At 41.8% G+C, this 22,450-nt stretch overlaps 1 protein-coding gene across 1 annotated transcript in view; it reads left to right on the top strand.

Annotated features, from left to right (window-relative positions):
- The first annotated feature begins 1,366 nt into the window (after positions 1 to 1,366).
- TRAK1 (trafficking kinesin protein 1) overlaps positions 1,367 to 22,450 on the top strand; it is a 125,890-nt gene continuing 104,806 nt past the window's right edge. The window contains exon 1 of the mRNA XM_054639729.2: positions 1,367 to 1,584. The gene's annotated coding sequence lies outside the window, so the exon portion shown is untranslated. The remainder of the gene's footprint in view (positions 1,585 to 22,450) is intronic.

Here is a 22,450-nt window from a genome sequence, read left to right as displayed (position 1 = left end):
GACATGCCTGCTCAGAAGGCTGCTGCCTGAGAATCTTGTTGCCCTCGCAATATTTCTCCTCTCTTTTCTGCCACCCAAAAGCATGCATCCCCATCTGGGATTCTCTTTGTTTGCATCTGTGAAGGGTTGGATCATTTCTTTTTATGGATTATTCGGGGTCAAGCCCTGAATTCATTTCCACTCTCTGGAGGTTATTCCATGCTTCTGGAATCCTGTCACCACCAGCACGACTGCAACTTTTTTTTTTTTTGGTCTTACCAGTTGTAACCTTGAACACAGTTCTATTCCTCTCTTGCCAGCAGACAAAACCAGTCAAACCTTTCTCCAATAAATAGTTCTGTGAGTTGCAAATATATAAAGTCCTGATTTGTTCCGGGTTTGTCACTTTTTTCCCCCTCATAATTATTACATTTTTCACAGGATAGGTTTGGAAGGGACCTCTGTAGATCATCTTGTCCAACCCCCCTGCCAAGGTAGGGTGAGCGAGAGCAGGTTACACAGGAACGCATCCAGGAGGGTTTTGAATGTATCCAGAGAGGGAGATTCCACGACCTCCCTGGGCAGCCTGTTCAGTGCTCTGCCACCCTCAATGTAAAGAAGTTCCTCCTCATGTTCAGTTGAAACTTCCTGTGATTTAGTTTATGGCCATTGCTCCTTGTCCTGTCACGGGGCACCACCAAAAAGAGTGGAAAAGTACTTGGACTTTAGACACTTCTCTGTATATGGCACATCCATAGTAATATTTCCTTTGAGGATTTTCTGCTGTTTAACACATCCCTGTAATCATTCTTGCCCTCTCCGCCTCCCAAACCAGCCCAGGTCGTTGTGCGCGTCCCGGGAGCGGTGGGAGCAGTGCCGGGCAGCTGCCCGCGGCCGCGCTCGGGCTGCTCCGCACGGCCACAACCCCTCCCGCCCTCCGCGGGCATCCTGCTCCCCGGCTTGCCCAGCCCGTCCCGCGGCAGGGGGCCGGTTGCCGGGCGACGCTCGGCCCCTCCTCCGCGGCAGGGCTGGGCCATGAGGTAATGGCCTCCGGGGGGCGGGAAAGGGAGCGCTGCGACTACCGAGCCAGCGGCCGCCGAGGTGGCCGCCGGCGACGTTCCCTGCCTCCCGCCCCTTCCTGCTGCCCCGCCGGCGGCGGGCGGCGCTGCACCCCCGAGGTGTCCGCGCCGCCCCGCCTCCTGAGGAGGCTGCAGGGCCGCAGGAGCCCCGCGCCCGGCAGCGGCGGCGGAGAGCGCCCGGCGGCCGTCCCACGTGCGCTGCCGCCCGGCCGGAGGGGTTCGCAGCGGTCCCCGGGCGCCGCTGGAGAGCGAGGAGCTGGAGCGGCGGCGGCCTGGCGGCAGAGACCCGGGAGGAGGAGGGCACATGAGGCGCCGGCAGGAGGAGGGAGAAGCAGCAGCAGCCAGCCGGCCACTGCAGCCCCTGCGCTCTGCCCGCCCCGCACGCCGCGGCCTCTCAGCGGCGCGGGCCGGGGGCGAGCCGTGAGGGGGGAAGCAGCCCGGAGGTGGCCGCCGCCGGCAGCGAGGCTCCCCCGGCCCGCGGGGGCGCCGCCGCCCGCGCCCCGCCGCCCGGGGGGCCCGGAGCGGGGTGAGTGCGGCGGAGGGCGCGGGGGGACGGTGCGGGGCGGGCGGGGATGCGCGGCGGCACCGGCGCGGCCGCCTCTGGCCCCGCTCGCCCCCAGAGGAGCGAGCGGGTGCGGGGGGTCCTGCCGGGGCTGCGGTGCGCGGGCGAGGCCTGCAGCGCTCGGCGAGCTGCGGAACGGGGGTGAGCAAGGTGCAGCCGCTCTTCCTTCTCCTCGGGCCCCTCGACCTTCACAGCCGGCTGGCTCGGGGGCGGGCGCTGCGCCTGGCTCTGCTGCCTGTGCTCTTTTGTCCCTTCCGCGCCCTGAAAGGAAAGAAGCACATGAGTGAATTGCGTACCGAAGGTCAAGAATCGCTCTCAGAATTGTGCCTCTGCATTACTTGCAGCTAAACTGCTGCTGTTCTCAGATACAAGGGCCCCTGCATGCAGAAGTAGTTTTCTAGCCATTGCAAGAGGGACTTGCAAATACTGACTCTGTTTCTTCAGCGTTGGGGATTATGGATAGCTTTTGGCAGCATTCCACTGTTTAAAATGACTAAAATATTCCATTATGGATTTTTAGCAAGTTTGAGATCTTGGTGGCTCTTTTGGTTTGCATCTGACGATTTTGAAACTTCATCTATAGGGGAGGTTTTTTTCAGGTGAAATTAGGGGAGAGTTAGGAAATTTCCAAAGAAATGGAACATCTGTTAAAAAGTGGGAGCCAGGGTTCATGTTCTCCCTCTCTCTGACTTCAGGAGAAGTCTCCGTGTGGACACTTTTTTCTGCCTTGCAATCTGTAACCTTATTTGAACCTTTCAGTCCGCTGAGATTAAGTCGTGGGTGTAATGGTTTTTGCAATCAGGAAAGCAGCAGCAAAAAAAAAAAAATAAAAAACAACCAAAAAAAGCAAACAACAACAAAAAGTTAAAACAAAACCAAACAGCAGTTATGATGACCAGTTTGCCATATGTGCCTGTTTTACTGCTGTGTGGATACACAGTTGCATGTACTGTCTGTAGTGCCCTGCCTTCTACCTGTGCTGGAATTACTCTGGGTTTAAACGTGTTTGTCCTAGTAGGGCTCTTTTGGAGTCACCAGAAGAAGCTTGGAGGAGGGAAGGAGTGTTCTCTCCAAGCCCAGGGACTGTATTCACAAAACCGTGCCTTCTCTGAGGCGCTGTAACCTGTTTTGACTGAGTCAGAGCAACCTGTGATGACAATAAGAAAATTATATTAAGCCATTAAGCTTACTTCACTGTTTTTCAATGAGCATCATTGCAAGCGAGGAAAACCAGGATGGTAAAAATCCTAGTGGAAGGCAAGAGTTTTCAGCTTTTAATGTGAACTACTGAGTGAAGACCAGACGGCTGTATGAACAGATAGAATGGATAGAATGTAAATTTCTGTTGAAGTAAAACAAAAGTTTCTGTCAGTTGCATGAATGAACTCGCACTTGCCAGCAGATTGAACTGAATGATGGATGACAGTAGTGGAAAGAAGTAGGATCTCTGGCTCTAGTGCAAAAAAATCCCATACCAGACAAAAATCATCTCTTTGTCTTTTGTTCAATTATGAATAAAAAAATCATACTGCAACTTGGTGCCTGTTCTAGAGCACTGGGCAGCACAACAATATGCCAGGGAAGCATTAATGTGATTAGGCACATGCATTTATATATGTGATGCCCCATGTTTGATATGTGGGTGCTTAAAATCCCAGTGAAATATCCAGCTGCTGCAGCAGCCTCTGAGCGTCTGACTAGTTTAATCCAGAGTCCTGACTAATGAGGCAGGACCAGGATGTGATACAGAAGTTTTGCCTGGATGTTAATGGTTGTTAACTTGGCACTCTGACAGTTTGTGGAGCACAGGTGTGAGCTGGTGGGAGTAAGCGAACTTGCACGTACCAGAGAGCAAGATCAGATCGGAAGGATTTGCCTGGAACTGGTGGGAACTTCTGTTGTTCCTCTCTGCTGCAGTTCACGCCTGAGCTCCTTGCTGCTTCACACATTCTGTCTCCTGTAACAGATTATCAGATGCTTTTGTAGAAGTAATTCGATCCTAATCTTTCAGTGTGCTCTGAGGATTTTATTTATACTCTAGCCAATCTGCTTTGGGATAGAATAATGAGATTAGTACTGCAGAAATTAGTGCAGGTTAAATATTTTTGTTTTAAATGCGTACTTGATCAATATTATTGTTTCTTACTGTTGTTGCTATAATACTGAAAAGGGAAAATGCTAAAACTTGTCACTGTATCTGCTGTGATAGACAGTAAACTGAATGCAAGATACTTTTTTTTTAAAAATAGTTCTGTAGAAAGGATTCTCAGAAGGAATATTGAATATTGAAAGGAAAAGGTTAAAACCAAACCCATTGCCCTTTCTAAAAGCTGTACACATTTTTCTTCAAAGCAGTTTCCTATGTTATTTAAAATTTTCCTTGGGAGAGGAGAGATAATTAAGCACAAAGGCAGTGTATGAGTTACATTTGTTGGAAATATATTTCTTCCCTAAATCTTTAAATTTTGTTGATTTCCAGGGTTGGGGTTGGTTTAAGTGCTCCTTCTGCCAGGACCAGAAATAGCATTTGTAGGACATCATTTGTTTTGGGTTGTCTAGGTGTTGTATGTTGTGATACTCAAGTCAAGATTGGTGGTTTCTTGTTAATTTGCAGAGAATTGTGTATTCTTTGTTTAAAATTTTGAACCGTATAGCTTTCCCTCTGCCTCAGTAAAAATGAGTGCCTGCTCTAATAAGTCTCCAATATTAGGCTGGGTACTTAATTGGTGTATTTTTGAATAACACTGTTTTAACTCTTACAAAACTGTCATTTGACTTCACACACTACTTATTTCCCAATACTTCCATATTAATGCAAGAATAGCCAAACCGGTAGAGCTGGTCTGTACTGTCGGGAATCATGATAAGCACGGTATGGACATAGTAGCTGTGCTTTTTCCTCTTGGTCAGAAAAATGTGTTGGTAGGTAGGTTTTTACAGCTAGTTCTGTTTTCCTTTTTGAACTATTCCTTTTCTCCAGATGTACCTGGCAGTTCTGCCTCTGTAAGAAGCTTAGTGATGCCACCAAGATCAACATTTAAGAGTAAATATGCTTAAATTGCATGTAAAATGACCAAAGGCATACTGGCATCATGCCCTAGGATGCTCATATTGTTCTTTGATTCTGCTGGGAATGAGATTGTCACTTGTGTTCTTCAGAAAGTCTTTGAAAAGGAACAGGTTCTGGGTAGTGACTGCACACCAAGTGGCTTTCAGAGTTATCACCAAAACATAGTAAGTAAGAGAACTACTTTCTAGTCACTAAGTGACAGCAATGGCATGTCAGTTGTAGGCAGCTCAGTTATTGTATGAAGCTGGAATTGTAAAACTGGTGTGTGGTCTGCAGTGCCTGTGCTGTAAAGGTATGTTTCCCTGGTCATTTGCGTATCATTAAAACTCCACAGGCAATGCCACTGACACCTTGGAATGCTGCACCTGTATGGAGGCCTCAATTTTGTGTATTCAGTTGTGGGATCAGTGCTACTTGGAGAGATAAAAATCTTGAGAATGAACTTCCTGTTAACATAGGCTTTCCAAGATACCAGTTGGTGTCTGATTCAAAGTCTTCCTGCTTACTCTGTGGTTCGACTGAGATAGCTGTGAGTTTACAAGCACTTTTATTTTACTTTGTAGTGAATAGCATGATGTTTCCTAAGTTAATTTCAGGAGTTCACTGATACTATTCTTTGTCTAAAACTGTCCTCTATTTGAACTTTGAATCATCAATACTTCTGTTTTTATTGGAGCCTATTGATTAGGGTGCAAAAAGTCATGCCATGTAGTCATCCTGCTTATGGTTGACCAGCTAAGAGGCTTATTGATAGTACAAACAGATTAGCTGAGAGATAATTCTTAGATTCAATTATGTTGGCAGATTTGCTTTAGTAAATCAGTGAGTGGCTCTACTGAAGCTGATTCTTTGCCTTATCTTGCAGCTTCTCTGGACAGGATTGTCTAACCTTGCTGTCCATTAGATGCTGAAAACCCAAATGAGACTGATGGTCTATAACTGTCATATTTTATTGTGTGCATATTTGGAGGTTTTTTTGGTAATGATAGTGATAGATTAATATGGTAGAGCCCTGTTGGTTTTGCTTGAGTTTATAGCAAAAGTTCAGAGCACTATAGCAGAATATTAGAAAGAAGGAAGGAAATGTGGGAAGAGCTTGGTTTAAAAGCCCTTGCAAAGTGTCATTTTAGCTTGTTTTGACATTGCACCATGATGCTGCCCAGCAAAGCAAATTTTCCCATGGCTGTGGATTCCCTCCTCTATCCCCTTCCATATTATGGTGCTTGGAATCAAGTCCTTGATGCAGGCAAGAGCTGGTTTTGAGGTTAATTTTCAGACTGTCCATCCTGGGCAGCTGAGCAGCTGTTAGCAAGGAGCAAAGGAAGCAATAGTAGAAACTGGATGGGACTTTGGCGTCAGGAGAGAGTAGTCTTTAGTGAATATGAGCTGATTTTGAAACTGCTACACTCCAAGCTCTGATATAACCAAGGCTAGTTGCATGTTGGTAGATGAGATGCTGAAGCTGACAATAACTTGCTGCATATTTTTGTGCTTATGTCATGTTCTTGGTTCTAAGTACCTGTATGAATAGAAGAGAGAAATACTGAGCTCTGTAGAAAGGTAGCTTCTTTGGTGGATCACAGCATGGTTAAGGTTGGAAGGGATTTCTGGAGGTCCAACCTGCCTGCTCAAGCAGGGTCATCCTAGAGCACTTGGAACAGGTCTGTGTTACAGCAGCATCTGAATATCTCCAAGGCTGGAGACTCCATTGCCTCCCTGAGCAACCTCAGACAGTGCCTGGTCACTCCCAAAGGGAAAAAATGTTCCTGGATGTTCAGAGGGAGCTAGTCATGTTTCAGTCTGTGCCCATCACTCTGGTCGTGTCTAGGAACCACTGAAAGAAAGAGCCTGGCTCTGTCCTCCCTCCTTGCAGGTATTTATACCCATTGATGAGATCTTCCTGAACCTTCTGATCTCCCACTGTCAGTCACAGCTCTTTCAGCCTCTCGTCATAGGAGAAATGCCCTGATCTTCTTTCTCTTAGTGGCCAGGCACTGTCCTCTTTCCAGTATGTTCATCTTTTTCTTGTTCTGGAGAACCCAGAACTGGACACAGTACCACCGAGGGTGTGGCTTCACCAGTGCCCACTAGAGGGGAGAAATCATCTCTCATCTGGTTTCCCAGTTTAAGGAAAAAATGTGTGAACCCCCTGCTCTGCTATTTAATAATTCCATGCTTCAAACAAAACACAGAAAAACTGCTCATTGTTAGTTTTCAATGAAGTTTAATGCTGAGTTGACTCGTTCCATCTTTTAATAGAAACCAAAGGTTAGGAAAATGTTCATACAGTGGAAACTTTTATAGCCTAGAGAGGAAGAATGAAAACTATGGAGACATGGAATTAGTTACATGTGCCTCTTTGAAGAGCTTAGTTGGCTACTGCAAATTGGAATCAATCAGTGCATTTTTGCATTGTATGTTTGCATAAATTCTAAATTTCATCTTTTTAAAGTCAGCTGCTGGTAATGTCATATTGGAATCTAATTTCAAGCAAATCAGGACCCTGTATGAATTATGGTCTGACAGCAGCCACAATTTGGTGTTCTAGGGGGACTGAAGTGCAGTTTTGTTTCAAGAGAGGGGTATTTTTTTTTTTTTAATCTCATCAATGTCAGGTATGGGAAATGAAGACTTAGACTGTCCTTTTTAATGTTGATGTAAGTGGAGCTTGTGTTACTAACAACATTGCCTGTCCCAGAAGGCCTAATTTCACTATCAGATACCGCACAGTTGCATACTTTGCAGGGGAGCAGCAGGCACTCCTCTGCAGTAAGCAGAAACCTTGCAGTTCAAATCTATGCAAACCTATTGCCACAGTGAAACCTGTAAAATTAGCAGAATTGGAAGGCATTGGAACAATGTCAAAATCCTTAGTCTGTCCTTTAAACTTGTTTTAAATGGAATTTCTTTCTCTGCAGCTGTCTGCTCATAATGGCTATTTCTGAGGAAGTATTAAGCACTGCTGATGTAAAGCGATGAGGTGGGAATCAATCTTTCTTTTAACATGTGTTTTTGTGGTAGATCTTCTGCTGTAGTCACAAATGGCAGTGATGTCAGAAAAAAATTGGGGGCTTCTGTTGTGTTCAGGTAATACCGCAGTAATAATCACATCCAGGTATTTGTGGAGGGGGTGGAGACCAGGATGAACCAAAAGTATTATCCTCTTGGAGCTTTTGGTCTTGTAATGAATTCTGCAAACCTGCACATGTGAAAGCCATATTAAGATCAGTCCTTTATGACTGTATTTCCTGAGGGTCATGTAATGTTATCAGATGATAGATAAGCATGTTATGTCTTCACCCAGTGAGTTGTGACTGACCTGAGAGCCACATTTCCAATATAAAGCAATCTCAACTGAAAATGCTTTTTCTGATTGTCTGAAATGTTTATAACCTTTAATTACTCTTGTATTAGCTCACAAGAATTTTACCTTCTAGTGGCTTCCTCAAAAACTGTGATTTTGCAAGACATTAAAAGCCATTAGAATGAAGAGGCTGAGAAAGGTTAAATATTGAATTTATCTGGCTGAGTCCTTTGTCCCAAAGTCCAGAGATGTATGTACTGTCAAATTATTGGATGTATGTTTTTCTATTTTTTTTTTTATAGAGATCATTGATTTCTCCATGACATTCACTTGTACTGCTTTTATGTATTAAATGAGGTTTCGTTTAGGAAGTGTTGTACCTCAGGCAAATGCAGCTTTCCTAGATACTGTGCCCTTTGCAAAAGCTGCAAAATATTCAATGTGAACTTCTAATGAACCAAGTTTGTTTTATTAATCACGAAAACCAATTTTCTCTTACTGTGCAATGGATGAAGTGGGGCAGCAAGATATTTGAGGTAATTCAGGAGTTCATGCCAGTACTAGAATTAAATCCAGTTCTTGTGAATCTCTGTTTAAAGGCTGTCAGTCTCTTGGGGTCAGTGGATTGGCACATTCTGCAGCTATTTAGGCCCTCACAGGGTATGTGAAACAGGCAGCAACCTCAGTAGACATGTGTGCTGCACCTGCACTTTTTTTTCCTACACTACTAAGGTTGATAGTGTGTATTACTAATTCTCTTACAAAAGAAAAATTCCAGGTGGCCCAGAAGACTTTCCTTGAGGAGTGGACAACTTGCTCAAGTAATTTGAGTGCATTTTACAGAAGTTAAGCACGTCAAGCAGATGGGTTGTGCAGAATAAGATGGTGCTACTTTCGCAGTAGTTATTTTAGTAAGATAGGTGGACTGTTAAGCTGACAATGGGATATTGCTGTGAAAAATATCAGTGTTCAAAATGGGAGCCTGGGATTCCACAGGCTGGGATCAGAGCACTTGCAAGACACACAGTTATCTCACTTTGCTCACTGATGAATGTTCAAGGTAAGGCAGTCTCAGTTTCTTGAGCCTGACTTACTAACATCCGCCCTCCAAAAGTAAATACTGCACCCATTTTGTACTATTTATCAGCTTTCAGAGGACATCTGCTGTATGTTGACATAAAGGAAGAAAATTGAAAGGTTTTCTCATTGATGTCCCTCTGTACTATTATACTGAATAGCAGGAAAGAGAGGAGGGAAGTACAATTTTTTGACTTGGGAAAAAGGGCAATAACATAATTTTTTGTTTTGTTCATGGGAGTATTACTGTCTATAAAAATAAATACAGATAATTTTATGGAATGAGTAATGTATTAAATCTAGAAATGTTGGTATGTAAAGGCAAAGATCATAAGCAAGTGTAATTTGGAGATGATAAACATAGAATTAACAGTTCACAGTGGTTAGCTAACTGATGAAGAGCTGCTGAGCCCTGGTGGAAAAGGCAGACAGATTTCACTGCATGTTGGATGTAGATCCTGAATACAAGAATGGATATCTTAAATACAGTGTGCATGATTTTATTATGATCTTATTTCTTCTTAGAGGAATATTTTGTGTCTTATTCTGTCTCCCAAGTGGTTGTTGAATAGACCTCATGAGAGGAAATTTATCATAATGATAGGACCTTAAATGATACACACAGAGAAGCTCTGGATGCCCCATTCCTGCAAGTGATCAAGGCCCGGTTGGATGGGGCTTTGAGCAACCTGGTCTAGTGAAAGATATCCCCATGCATTTTAGGGGTTTGGACAAGTTGACTTTTAAGATCCCTTCCAACTCAAAATATAGCTATGACTATGAAGTGTGACTATGAATGTTTTTGGGTTTTTATCAAAAAGTACTGTGAAATGCATTATCTGATCTATGTGGATATTTACAGTAAGAAGTAAGAACTGAAATAAATGTATTTTATTTGTTAAAGTAAAGTTGATGCTCCCTTAAAAAAATTCACATGGCTTGTCAACTGGTCTTTGGTTTCAATTCAAGTGGACAAAACTGTACTTTTAAATACTCCTTATGGTTCATCATAGTTAATTTTTTTCCTTTTAAAAATCTTGGGATTAAAGCTGACCTTTCTTCCTTTCTACCAACTAATAATGGATTACTTCTTGAATTTGTAAATTTAGCAGAGCTGCTCTTCCAATGGGTATGAATACAAGAAGAACAAAGATGTTTCTTGGCTCTTCTGTTGTCAGTCAGCTTGTCAGCATCAGTTTCATATGGCTGTGGGATTCATCTGGGCAACCAAACCTTATCTGTCTGTAACTGCAGAGGAGGCCTTTGCTATTAAGTCTTGAGTTGACTGATACTTGTGTAAGATCTGTATATTCTGGGTCTGGGTGTTCACCTAGTGGTGTGCCTCAGCCCTCTGGTGTCATGGTTAAGCACACACACCACGTAGCGCACCGACGGTTTGAGTCCCACCAGGGATTGCTATTTTCGTGGCAGTGAAGCTTGGAAGAATTCATTGCAACACGAGCATTTGAAAACCCACACAGCTGAAGCCCACACAGTACCTGTGAATGGTTTGACTCCCCCATCCCCTTGGCTTAGCCTTTCCAGCCAGGCTGCATTTCTGATCACATTGATGTGGAGTGGTAGAAGCACCAATGTCTCTGTGAGGAAAAAGGAGCAAGAGGGATTATATGGCTCCAGGGTAAGTGTGCTACTAGTAGGGTGGCAGTGTGCTTTAAAGGCAGCCTACACTAACAATAGCTAGAGGTGCCTGGGAAGGCATGTGCCTGAAGGCTGTGTCTGTGTAACCAGATTAGCTGGGCTCACAATTTGCCATCTCTGCTGGGGATAGTCCTGCCCTGTCCTGCCAGCTGTGTGTTGTACCCCTTAGTCCACATATCTTTCATACTGACTTGTTACCCCTGGGAAATAAGCCAGGGAGGCAAATTGAAAAACATGGCTTGAAAATTTGGCTTGATTTCCTTAGTTTTAGTTTTATTGCTAGCTTGTCTTTCTTAGGGAGTTAGATGAATGGTGGAGATGGCAGAAAGGCAACACAGGAATGTGCTGGCAAGGCCAGTTAGTGTTTAGTTTGCTTTAGGTGTACAATACCACAGCTTGTATTCAACTTGTGGGCATTAAGTTATAGAGGTCTCTAAAAATGAGAATTAATTATGTAGGTCTCCTTAAGAATGTGAGTTAATGCCATCAAAATGGAATGATTTGTTAGTTATGTGGGAGTTTTTGTTTTGTGTTTTGTTGGGGCATTTTTGTTTTGGATTTTTGTTTGTTTGTTTTCTTTTTTAATAAAAGAAAGCCAGCAACATCATTTTAGTACTCTTGGTTATCAGATTTGCCCGGGAAGGGTTGAATAGCCAGTACTGTCTCTCTTATCTATTTAATTAGCACTAATTAGTTTGTCAAGAAGGCTGAGAGGAAATTCCTAAATGCACCTAGGAGCAAGTCTATTGTTTTGATCCTATGACCAACAGGAATAACTTGAAGATAAAACATGATATAATGTAACAGCAGGAGAAGTGAGTAAGAGGAAATAGGAGGGGCTGCATAAGTCAGGAAAATGATCAGTTTGTAACATGACATGTTACAGCAGATGTAATACTGTTTTCTCTTCTTTGTTCCTCAGACCTCTCCCTGGAAAAGGTAAGAAAGCAGTTGATACAATGTGGGTAATAAAAGTTTTTTGTGTGTAGTTGTTGTCTTTTTTTTAATTAGTGAACCCTTAAACTGAACAGCTCTAAAATACTTAGTTTGAACTTCAGATATTGAGGAAGTAGGAACAAGGCTTCAGGCTATTATTGCTCTGATGTAAATCCTACAATAGATAATTAATTTCTCTTCTGAATGGGAACTGGTGGTTCCTGATTGCCCTGATTTGGAAAGTGTTTGCTTTGTGATAGAAGACCTATAATCCAGCAGTATGCCAGCTTGGAACTGAGTATATGTGAAGCTGAAGAACAGATTTTGGTAAAGGAGTGCTTTGGACATTTGGTTGTTCAGTGCTGTAGTCCAGTACCACCAGAGAAGTGAAAGGAGTTTGGGATCTCAGAATGTCAAAGCATTGATCTTTCTTTAAGGGCGCTGAAAACATTTGCAAGTATCTTTTAAGAATTCTTATATTTTGGCTGATCTACTTTTTCTCTCTATTTTTGTTTCTTCCCCTCTCCCCCCCCCCCCCCCCCCCCCCCCCCGGTACTTTTTCTCTGGCTTTGTTTTGTATATAAAGTGTTACAGAGTTTTCTCTATCTCCTCATTTAAGAGAGCTCCAACAGAGAAACTGGCAATCCATTTTTTTTTTCTCCTTCTTTCTCTTCAGGATTCTATTAATGGTTTCTAAAGCTCTTGGAAGTAGCAGACTTTGAGCATGAGCAAACAAGGTTAAATGGAACTCATAATATGCATATAAATTCTTATTTAAGAGTTAGCTCTTTAAAGAAAGCCCAAACCCAAATAACTATTTTATAAATTTCTTTTCTAAATACCATTTCACAAAAGATACCAAGAAGTTGTTGTGGTAGCCAGAAGAAGTTGTGCTACTTGTACTGCCTGTCTAGCAAAACCTTTATGAAGTGCCTGCTAAAACTGACCTAAACAAAAGCATTTCTGAAGAAGTGGATTAAGTAAAGTTTTGGAGAAAAGTTGGAAACTGGGATATTTACAGATGTAAATGCTTATCATTTAGGAGAAGCAGAATATGGCCCTGTAACTCAGGAATGATTCCTTGAGTAAAGTTCAGGATATAAAGATGTGAATTATTGGTTTTAAAGGGGTTGCTTGCTTCCTTGCTTGCTTTTTGTGGCTTGAGGGTTATCTTTGAGAAATAATTGCCGGAGACAACAAAGTGAGTGTAGATTCAGCATAGTTTGCCGCTTACGCTCTGTAATGCCAAACCCAGGCTTGAGTCACAAGGGTTAAACAGATTGTTACTTGCTTCTTTTTGTGTGAAGATCCCTCTTATGCTGCCTGAAGTGAAAAACATGGACAAAGAGAAAGGAATACGGTGACTGGGTGGGTGGATGTGTTTTAAGGGAGGGGGAGTAGGATTTTGAAGGATATATCACAGTACAAGACACGATGTTTGGTCCAAATTGGCCAGTATTTTGCTTATGTTGACCTCTGAGCTTCTTGCTTTTTAATTGAAAACAAAACAAAGAATCCCAAATAACTCTTACTGGATACAGGAGGGCAACCAGGTTGAGTATACGTAGGATATACAGTATCTCAGCTTTGGAGGTAAAAGAGTGGAATCCTTGACAGAGTCTGGAATTTCTGGCACCTCCAATGTGTCTCTGAATTACAGATCTTGCATGCTGCAGTTTAGGGACCATGTCAAAATGTCAGCAGCTGCTTCCACATTTGTAGTGTTGACAATATGACCTTCAGGTTAAGAGATCTCTGCTGACGTGAGCTGCACCCAGTGTATGTTTGTTTTACTCTATTTGGAGCTTTTGTAGTTGCATACTTCCAAATGACCATAAAGCAAAGCAGAGCATGAAATAACTGTCTTTTGCACTTGCAAAAGGCTTTTCTAGTACTTAAGCACTGATGCTTCCACTTTTTTATTGTGCCCTGGGGTATAATACTTTGTGGTAAAGCACATGCAGCTTTAATGAGAAGAAGGTAAGAAAGGAGAAAATGTATTTCTTGGCAACACTGTCTTTGTACTAGTTGACATTTGTACCTGGAATGGTAGGTTTGCAAATGGGGGGAGTTTGGGAGGTGTTCTAAACAAGAGGTCAGATTTAGTCTCTTAACCTGTCTCAGCTCAGTGCTGGTAAATGCAGCTCAGCATAGTGATACTGCCTTGGGTCTTTTGTCCAGGTTTTGCTTCCTGTATGCAGACCATGTTCAAGTTAGTACAAAGTTGCAGTAATGTGAGTGTGCTATCCACTTCTGTTAACTCTTTTTTTTGGGTACTTACTGGAGATGGGGATAGCAACTGGCATGAGATTCAGACATAGTGATATAAGTAATTATTGCATGGGGTGTGCTTCAAGGGCTTCTTATGCACTGAGCTAAGTTTAGCCTAGTCACTTTCACTGGAGTCTATCACCTCTTTATATAAAATGATAGCTGATATGAATCAAACCGTAATTCTGAATATTAAGGCTGTTTAAAGTAGGGGTCTGTTTCATTAACCGAGTTAAGTTGTAGCTTGGAAGGCCTCTAGTCTTCTTCATAACTGCACTACAATCTGATATTGTTTGTGAGCTTTGTGTGAACAGCTCCGCCATCCACTCTCTGGATTTTGGGCAGACAGTGTGCAGCATTACTGTCAGACATACTTCTAGGGAGATGGGAATCAGGCCAGGCAGGAATTATTACAGGTCGTGGTAGCTGTGTCTACCAGTGACTGCACTTTGCAGTTATACAATGTTTGCATTGTTTCTGTCTTTGTCCTATGACAGACTTATTTGTCTTGCACCCCAGCCTGCAGTTTCCTGATTAGAAAAATACAGGTTCTGTCAGGACAGCTGCTTAATAAAGGCACATGTTGAAATACTCAGGAAGAGAAAACTGTTTTCTTGGAAAATTACAAATTGCTGAGAGGAAGGACATAGCATGCTGATGGGCTAGAAAGTGTGCAGGTTTGATTGCTGGCCTTTTCCTAATCAGTAGCCTGATCTTGTGAGTAAAGCAAGGCTGAGCACCTGGAAACTTAATGCAGATATAATTGTATTGGCTGAAATAGTGCAGATAGCCAGGGTCAGTCGCTTTGAAGTGTGGAAGTACTAGCCCACTTATAAGGACTCCTTGTCTCTACTTGCCTTCTGTCACAGCAGACTTGTAGCTACAGTGTGTAGCCCTAGAAATAAAGGGGAAAAAATTTGGCTTGTAGCAAGTGAGGAAAAAAAACCTGGAGACAGCAGTAGGTATGTGCCTGCTCCAAGCCAGCAGTTACAGGCTGGCTTACACAGGAGAACTTTGTTAGTTCTGCAAATTGTTTGTGCCTCTGAGAGATTGTGCTTTTTTTTGTGAACAGTGGCCCTTTCTGCCAAGTTGAAGGACATCATGTGTCTTATATGGCTACTGTATCTGTTACACAAGGGACAGCACAGCAACAGTAGACTTATTTAATGTGTCTGATGTCAAATTTATTTTTAAAAAGCAGTGTAATTCATTACTGGTGCCAGCCCAGATATTTGCTATGACCACAGTCAACACTTGTGATACAGCTGTTGCTGCCATTGCACAGTGAGCTCCCCAGTTGGAGTGTAGGGTAAAATTGAAGCAGGTTTTTCTTATTTGCAGTCAGAAGTCTACAGCATAACCACATACTTACAGCCTTCTGTTGGTACTTATGCTGTATAGTTGTTGGGATTAAGAATTTATGGTCAAACTGATGTTGTTTGAGGCTATATCTTTTCTTTCTATAGATACTCTTCTGCAGATTTTTGTTTCTGCATTGATGTAGTTTTTGCTGATGTTTAGACTTTGAACAGGTGGGACAATTCACCTAGTTCCTTAAGATGCTCTTTTTTCATAGTCAAGTCAGAAATAGGAGCATATGTGTAGTTTAATGGCTCAATTATGGTCTTGATTTAAAAATGCTACTTAGAATGTGTCTTTATCTTACAGCTCTAAGAGGAGTTGCAGATCAGATAGAAGGTAGTAGAAGGAGTAGATCATATAACTGATGCATGACTGTAAGTATGTTTGTCACAGCCAAATTGTAGCTGTGCTCATCTAGTGTTTTGCCCTTTCTGAGACTTTGGTGCTTTTATATTAAACTAACAAGTATCTCGCTCTGTATTTTCTCTTTTCCTTTGTTGTTCAGTGATGTGGTACAAATTAAGAGCAATTATCTGCTAAATGTCTCTTCTTTTACAAGGGCGAATATTATTGGATAGTGTGGGAATTTACAAAACGTTTCCTTTCTCTGCTTTTGGGATTTTTCTCCCCTCTCTCCCTCATGAGAAACAGGAAAAAAACCATTTTCTGATGATGACATTAGTGTCACATTGGCATTTTAGAGTAGTTGCATTAAATGGGCTGTTCTTGGAATTTGGATATCAGTAGTCTGTCTTTTTACTGTGGGTACAGCAATTTGCTAAAGTAGGCACCTCTTCGTGCTTTGCCAGTGACTAAATGTGCCTTTCACAGGTCCACCTGCACACCTTCTGTTAAACTGAACTCATGCCCATTGACTGCTGGAACCTACCTACATTTTATTTATAGATGAAAGAGTAAGGGGGGCAGAGTGTGGACTGAAGAGACTGAAAGTCTCAGAAACCTCACTCCCACCAAAACAGTGCTTTCTTTATTCCCACCTTCACAGAGTTGCATCCTTTGGGCATGGAAAATCATAGACGTTTTCCTAAAACATCTGGGTGATAAATACCTGTTAGAGCCCAATGCTGACTCTGTGTGAGCTTAAACATAGTTTCATATTCTGAGTTCTGTGCTCTTCTGTCTTCCTTTCCTTCTTTGGAATTTCCATATTCTTTGGAATATGGGTTTTCTTGTTGATAAACCAGCACTTTTGAACACATTTAAAAGCAAGCTAATGGAAACATTTGTTTGTAAGTAAACTAAATGGACAAGAATGAAGACAGTCCATGAGTTTAGTGGAAGAAAAAAATCAAAAATCTCCTCTGTAGTATAGTTAAATGCAGTTAAACATTTGAGGTTTCTAACCCTGGATCCCTGACATTTGCAGTTATTTTGTTGAGGAGCTTCATTTTATGGAATACTGCAAAATGAAAGGAGTGTGGGGAAATCCTATGGAAATAGTGACTGTTGAACTGCTCAAAATGTAAGGATTTCAACTTGCTTTCTGTGTTGGTTCTTTAGTGAAATGCAAATTGAATTAAGAATGAATGAACAGTGTCCAACCCTTGAGGGTTTCTATGCTTTGCCTGGATTGGGGGCCAGAGTCAGGAGTGGCCACATGAGTCTGTGCTGAGTTCATTAAGCTGAGGACACCAGCTGTGCTATTATTAGGGGTTTTTACAACAACATGGCAGATGTTCTTAGGCTCTGTTCCAGCCTCCACATATGGTGCAGTGGAATACATGGAAAAAGAAATTCTGACAAATTGTTTTCCCATTCAACCAACAGATTTTTAAATTTTTTTTTCTGCCTGTGTAACTGGACAAGATTTTTGTTAAATTGATTGTATTAAAAACCAGTTTGAAGTATTTGAAACAAGAACAAAAAATGTGCTCATATGAGAGCAAATACAAGTGCTTTATTTGAAAAGGAGGACTTGAGGGTCTAGCCAGAACTCAAGTTTGGAAGCGCATGTGTTTTGCCATTTAAGTATTCATTTTCTATTTTCCTTATCACTGACATTTAGACAGGATCCGTGCTGGATTACTTTTTGTGTCGGTATATAGTGCAGAGCTGTACCTGCAAAGATTTTGAATGATGGTGATGAGACACAAGAGAAGATGTAATATACACCGAGCAAAGAGGTATTAATAATGAGATTAAAGTCTTTGAACAGAAGTTCTGCTTATTATGTTACAGTGATACAGCACATAGCATGAAGAAAAGCATGTTTTTTCTTTCTTTTTGTTGTCATAAGAGTATGTGTGTGTCTTGTTTTAAATGTGTAATTATTTTCTCTCTGGAAGTCACTTAACCAGTTTAAATACTCTGAAAGTATAAATCACAAGCTGCTCTGTGGAGTTCTGATATCCTCTGTGTTGTACAAAATGCAAAAGGGAGGTATCTGCCAGGAAGATTCAAGTCTGACTTAATGGCAGACCAAAAGTACATAAAGAGCCGAAGAATGCAAACTATTTATAATAGGTAACAAATATGTCTCTATATCTCATGTGTTAGAGGTTTTTTAGCCATGGTTTTTTAGTGTTGTTGCTAAGCAGAACAACAAACGTTTAAACAATTCCCTGTACATCATCCTTTCCTTTCTGTCATCAAAGTATGTAGTGTTTTTTGAGTTAAAGCAGCTGAGATGGTGCATGAGTTGTTGCCCTGTGCTGAGCACAAAGGGAAGAAAATTGAACACTTGAGAAGTTTATTTATGAATTTTTGTGTCCATCTCTCAGCTTCTGAACTCTACAAGGCAGCTCTCTCATACAGCTCTCTCATTTTAGTATGGTTAAAGTGAGAAGTACCCAAATTAAGCAATCTAACACAGTGTTCCTATTGAGGCTCTTGTGAATGCATTTTCTCTATGCAAGTTTCTTGCTGGATGTTAGAAGAACAGACCATACCATTAATCAGAAGATCTGAGTATTCATCCTCTGCATTGTTTTATCTGACACCAAGGAAACAGTGTGGATGACCTAATGTTTTTTGGCTTTTTTCATTCTTAAGTCAGTGAACTGATTTTAATCAAAATGCTCTGATGCACTTGTAGGTGTATATTGCTGATAAGGGATATGTCTTTAAATCTAGTCTGAATGTGATTTCTCCTTTTGATTTTCCTATCCCCAAACTGTTAATCTTTCTACCTTCTGGTAAGGGTGCTATTTTAAACCATTGGAGAGCCAGGAAGTTCTTCAGGCTGTTTCCACAACGTGGTCTAAAAGAGCTAAGTGCATCTGTGTACTGCACTGTGGGGAGCAATGAGATGTGACCCTAGAATTCTGTGGTGGTTGATGTGAGTGCTGTTCTACAGCTCATATCTGGTCATTTGAGAGCACCCCAAGTAAGCAGGACTGTGTGCTGAAACTTGTGTGTTGGTAACTCAGGTTGATAGCAGTGAGTAATCACTTGCTATTTGAGTAAGATTGTGACAGTTCACAGAGTCACGTAGCTCCTATGAAAAGAACAGTTTCTCCTGTGTTACTGAGATTACAGTGTGGGACCCAGAGAAAATTTAAGAGGATTAGTCATGGCATGCTGCATTAAGCCTGACTGCTTAATCAGAAGGATTTTTTCCTGAAGATATTTTGTTGGCAAACCTGGGAAAATTGGGATCTTGATGAGCTCCAGAGGCTTGTTTTGAGGCCTGGAGCAAGCAAAGTCCTAAAATGTGCTTACATGACTGGTTAGAACATGTTTTTCTCAGGTAAGAGGTGAACTATCACATCTGCTTGATGGGAGAAGACTGAGCTCAATGTGCTTGTGGTATTAAGCTTGCCTTCTAGAATTGAGTATTGGCTAGAATAGCTTCTTACTGTATCAACTACTTTCTAACTGGAAAATAATTGCTTGGATTAAAGTGGTTGAGTCTTGCACAGCCTTGCACTGAAACTATTAAGCTTGGGTCATCTTCCCCCTCTTCCCCCAGTTCTGAACTTTAGCAACCTGTTCACTTCTCTGTGCATGTGGTGGGAGCAGAAATGCATTTTCCTTTTCCAAGGATGTGCTTAGAGGAAGCAGTTGTGCTTGTTAAGTCTTGACTTTCAGGATGCCATGCAACTCCAGCGATGCCATCAATGATGTTGGTTCACATACCTCTTTTGGTAGAAAATGCTTGCATGCAATGGGTTTGAGCTGAACAGTTGACAGTTATTTTAATTTCTCTGTAACTCTAGATTGCTTTAGACATATAGGTGCTCATGTGGGTGCGTATCTTTGTGGGTATGTGGAGCAAAACTCATCCTCTCACTGAACATATGCTCTAAGTCTCTGTGAGAGCCTACTAGTACAGGAGCCTCCTAGTCAGTTTCACTCCTTCTTCAGCCTTAATCAGTATGTTGTAAATAGTGTGGAAAATACCATGTTAGGGGTATGTGTGTAATTTGTTTTATGAAGGTTCATTTTGCTAATTGATAGGCTGATAGATTATTGCATACTCGTTGGATATATTGAAAATGGAGTGTGGGTTTGTTTGTTTACTTAGTAATTTATTTTTTAAATAGCCCTCCCTTCCACAAGCTTGATATTTCCTTTTTATTGCTATCTTACAGGACTGAGCATGTTTCTGCTTCAAGTCAGCAGCAGGAAGATAAATCTGTGTTCTAAAATGAGTGAAGTTCTGAAGAAGCAGATCTCCCACTCTCTCTCCCTTGTCCTAGTTTAAAATTAGATCTGCTGGCCTAACAGGAAGGGGCTTGCATTTCTTGCTCATTTTCCAACTGTCAAGCAGAGCATGTAGTCATGCTGAACAAAGCAGCAGCATTCCTGGATCCTTTTAATGATGTATTCAGAACTCCAGTGCCTCCTGATTTAATGAGTACAGTGAATGTATTCACAACTAACAAGAGCATGCTCATTAAACAGCAGTAAGTTAACTGTCCTATTCTCTTGTAGCAATCCAGTTCATAATTAAATGGTGCCATATCTGAATACAACACTGGGCTGCCAAATGGAGAGGTTAAATGTTCTGTGGATATGTGTGGTTAGAAGGGGTTGTTGGAGTATAAGTAATTTAGCTTAGCTTGTCTCACTGATAAGGATACTTTTCTTGGTGGAGACTTTGTGTTTACAGCTCCCAACCAACTAAAAAGTTTAAACTTAAGCAGTCATAGTTTTAATTTAAGTTGTCTTTTAGCTGGTAACTTTCAGTTCTATATTCTGCTCCACTGCACTACTACTGTTGTGTAAATCCAAAGAGTCACAGCTATACTAACTGGATTTACTAGACTGTAACTAAAGGCAGAGTTGGACTTTTGGTTGACTTTATTGCTACATAAACTTAGTCTTGACAATCCTGGTGAATAAGTGGTGACATTTGAAAAATGAAGAGATGTGTTTTGGACTGGGAGATGCAGGCTGAACAAAGGTTAGCCTGTGTGGAGACAGGAGTTTGTTAGAATTGTCTTCACTAATGTTGAGGTGAAAGTAGCAGCTGAGTTCTCACCTAAGTTATCTATGCCCTAATTTTTTTGCAGAATTGTTGGTGAAAATCTGAATATTGAATTCTTATGTTTGCTTTTATTCTAAGGTCTGTTCTGAAATATTTTGGTTTTAATAGTTACTGCCAATATTTAATAATGGATTTGGAGGCAGAGGGAATTAGAGCCTGAGGGAGGGACAGCATATGCACACCGTCTGCTTTTCTACTGGGAACCTCCTGACACTGTCTTGGGGCCTTTTAGCATAATCGGGATGACACCAAGCCAGTTCTTGTTTCAAACCAGCTGACAATCTATTCAGTTTGTGCTGTCTGCCTTTCTTTAAACTAATTCCAGAAAAAAGCCACACAGTCTTTGGTACCTGTTTGCCATCTGGAGAACGAGGCTCTCACGTGGGTGGGGACAGATGTACAGAATGTTTGATGCAGCCCTCTGCAGCTGCTGTCTCTTACTGCAGGCTGGCTGTACCTGGCTCTGATCTCTGCTCCTCAGCCAGTCCCTCCAGTTCCCTGGCATGTGCTCCTGTGAAAATCTGTCAAATGGATGCTGAACTCTCTAATAATTCCTCTTTTCCCCAAGAGCCATTTTCATTCAGATATCCCATGTAAGCATCACTGCTTGTCTTCTCCTCTGCCCTTTGATGCTAACACTGAATGGTAAGGTGTTAGCATTCCTTTTAAACGCGAACTTCCTGCTTCAGTCATGCTAGTATATGTTGTAAAACCCAGGCAAAAATTGGTGTAATTCAAAGGAAGAAAATTTGCACACTCCAAAGTAAGGAAGAACCTGTTCTTCCCATCTTTAAGAAGAATGACCCACAGTGGTTGATTCAAACTAGAAATCACTTGTTTACTTGACACATCCCATGGAGACACACTTGCAGCTACAAGTGTCTTGTGTAGTGTGGGTATGTGGAGTGAGCCCACTGTGTGGAGAGAAGGAGGACAGAGGCTGGGAGGAGATCTCAGCATGTCTTTGGTTTGTTTTAATCCTCAGTAAAACTTTCTCTGCTGGTTATCTGGAAGAGGTGAATTCAGCTGGTTGACATTTTTGTGTAATTCACTGATGGAGGTGAGTTCGGTACTGCCATAGGAGTACCACACAAACTGAGGCAGGGAATAATCTCTTGCTTGCTCCTGCCCACAGGTTTTTTTTTTTTCTCTCTGTTTGGTGCAGATTGGCAAAAGGCCTCTGTGTTTTTCTTCAGTTGTGTGTTTGATAGAGGGGAATGAAGATGGTGGTTGCTTTGGTTTTTGCTTTTTGGGGTGCAGGACTGCCAGGACAGAAAAGTAGTATTTGGGGAAAATGGTGCTTTTGTTTAAGTCTTATTTCTGAGGTTGAGTTTCTTTTAACTTACTTTGATACTAGACCATAAATGTGCATTAGATGAGGAAGAAAGGGGAGAGTTCCCATGTTCCTCAAGCCTATTTTTGCAAGGTCTTAAATCTGTCTAAATTAATTCTGAACTTAATCTGTATTTAGCTTAAATGTTTTTATATAAATTCTGAACTTTGTATTTGGTTTACAGCTTTCTTATAGTAGCCGTATAAATTATTTTATACTTTTAATATTAAGATAGTCTACAACTCTGCCCACTTGCTCAGGGAACAATCTTCCTCTTTACTGACTATATCTGGGTATCAGAAAAGCTGAGACACATTCCAAATGTTCTAGTTCTGAGTAATAATTTGTCCTGCCTACATACAGTGT

This window comes from Agelaius phoeniceus, chromosome 1 (genome assembly GCF_051311805.1).
Source record: "Agelaius phoeniceus isolate bAgePho1 chromosome 1, bAgePho1.hap1, whole genome shotgun sequence".
Taxonomy (NCBI): Eukaryota; Metazoa; Chordata; class Aves; order Passeriformes; family Icteridae; genus Agelaius; species Agelaius phoeniceus.
Note: the sequence above shows the minus strand (reverse complement) of the source record. Positions and strands in the feature narration are given on the sequence as shown.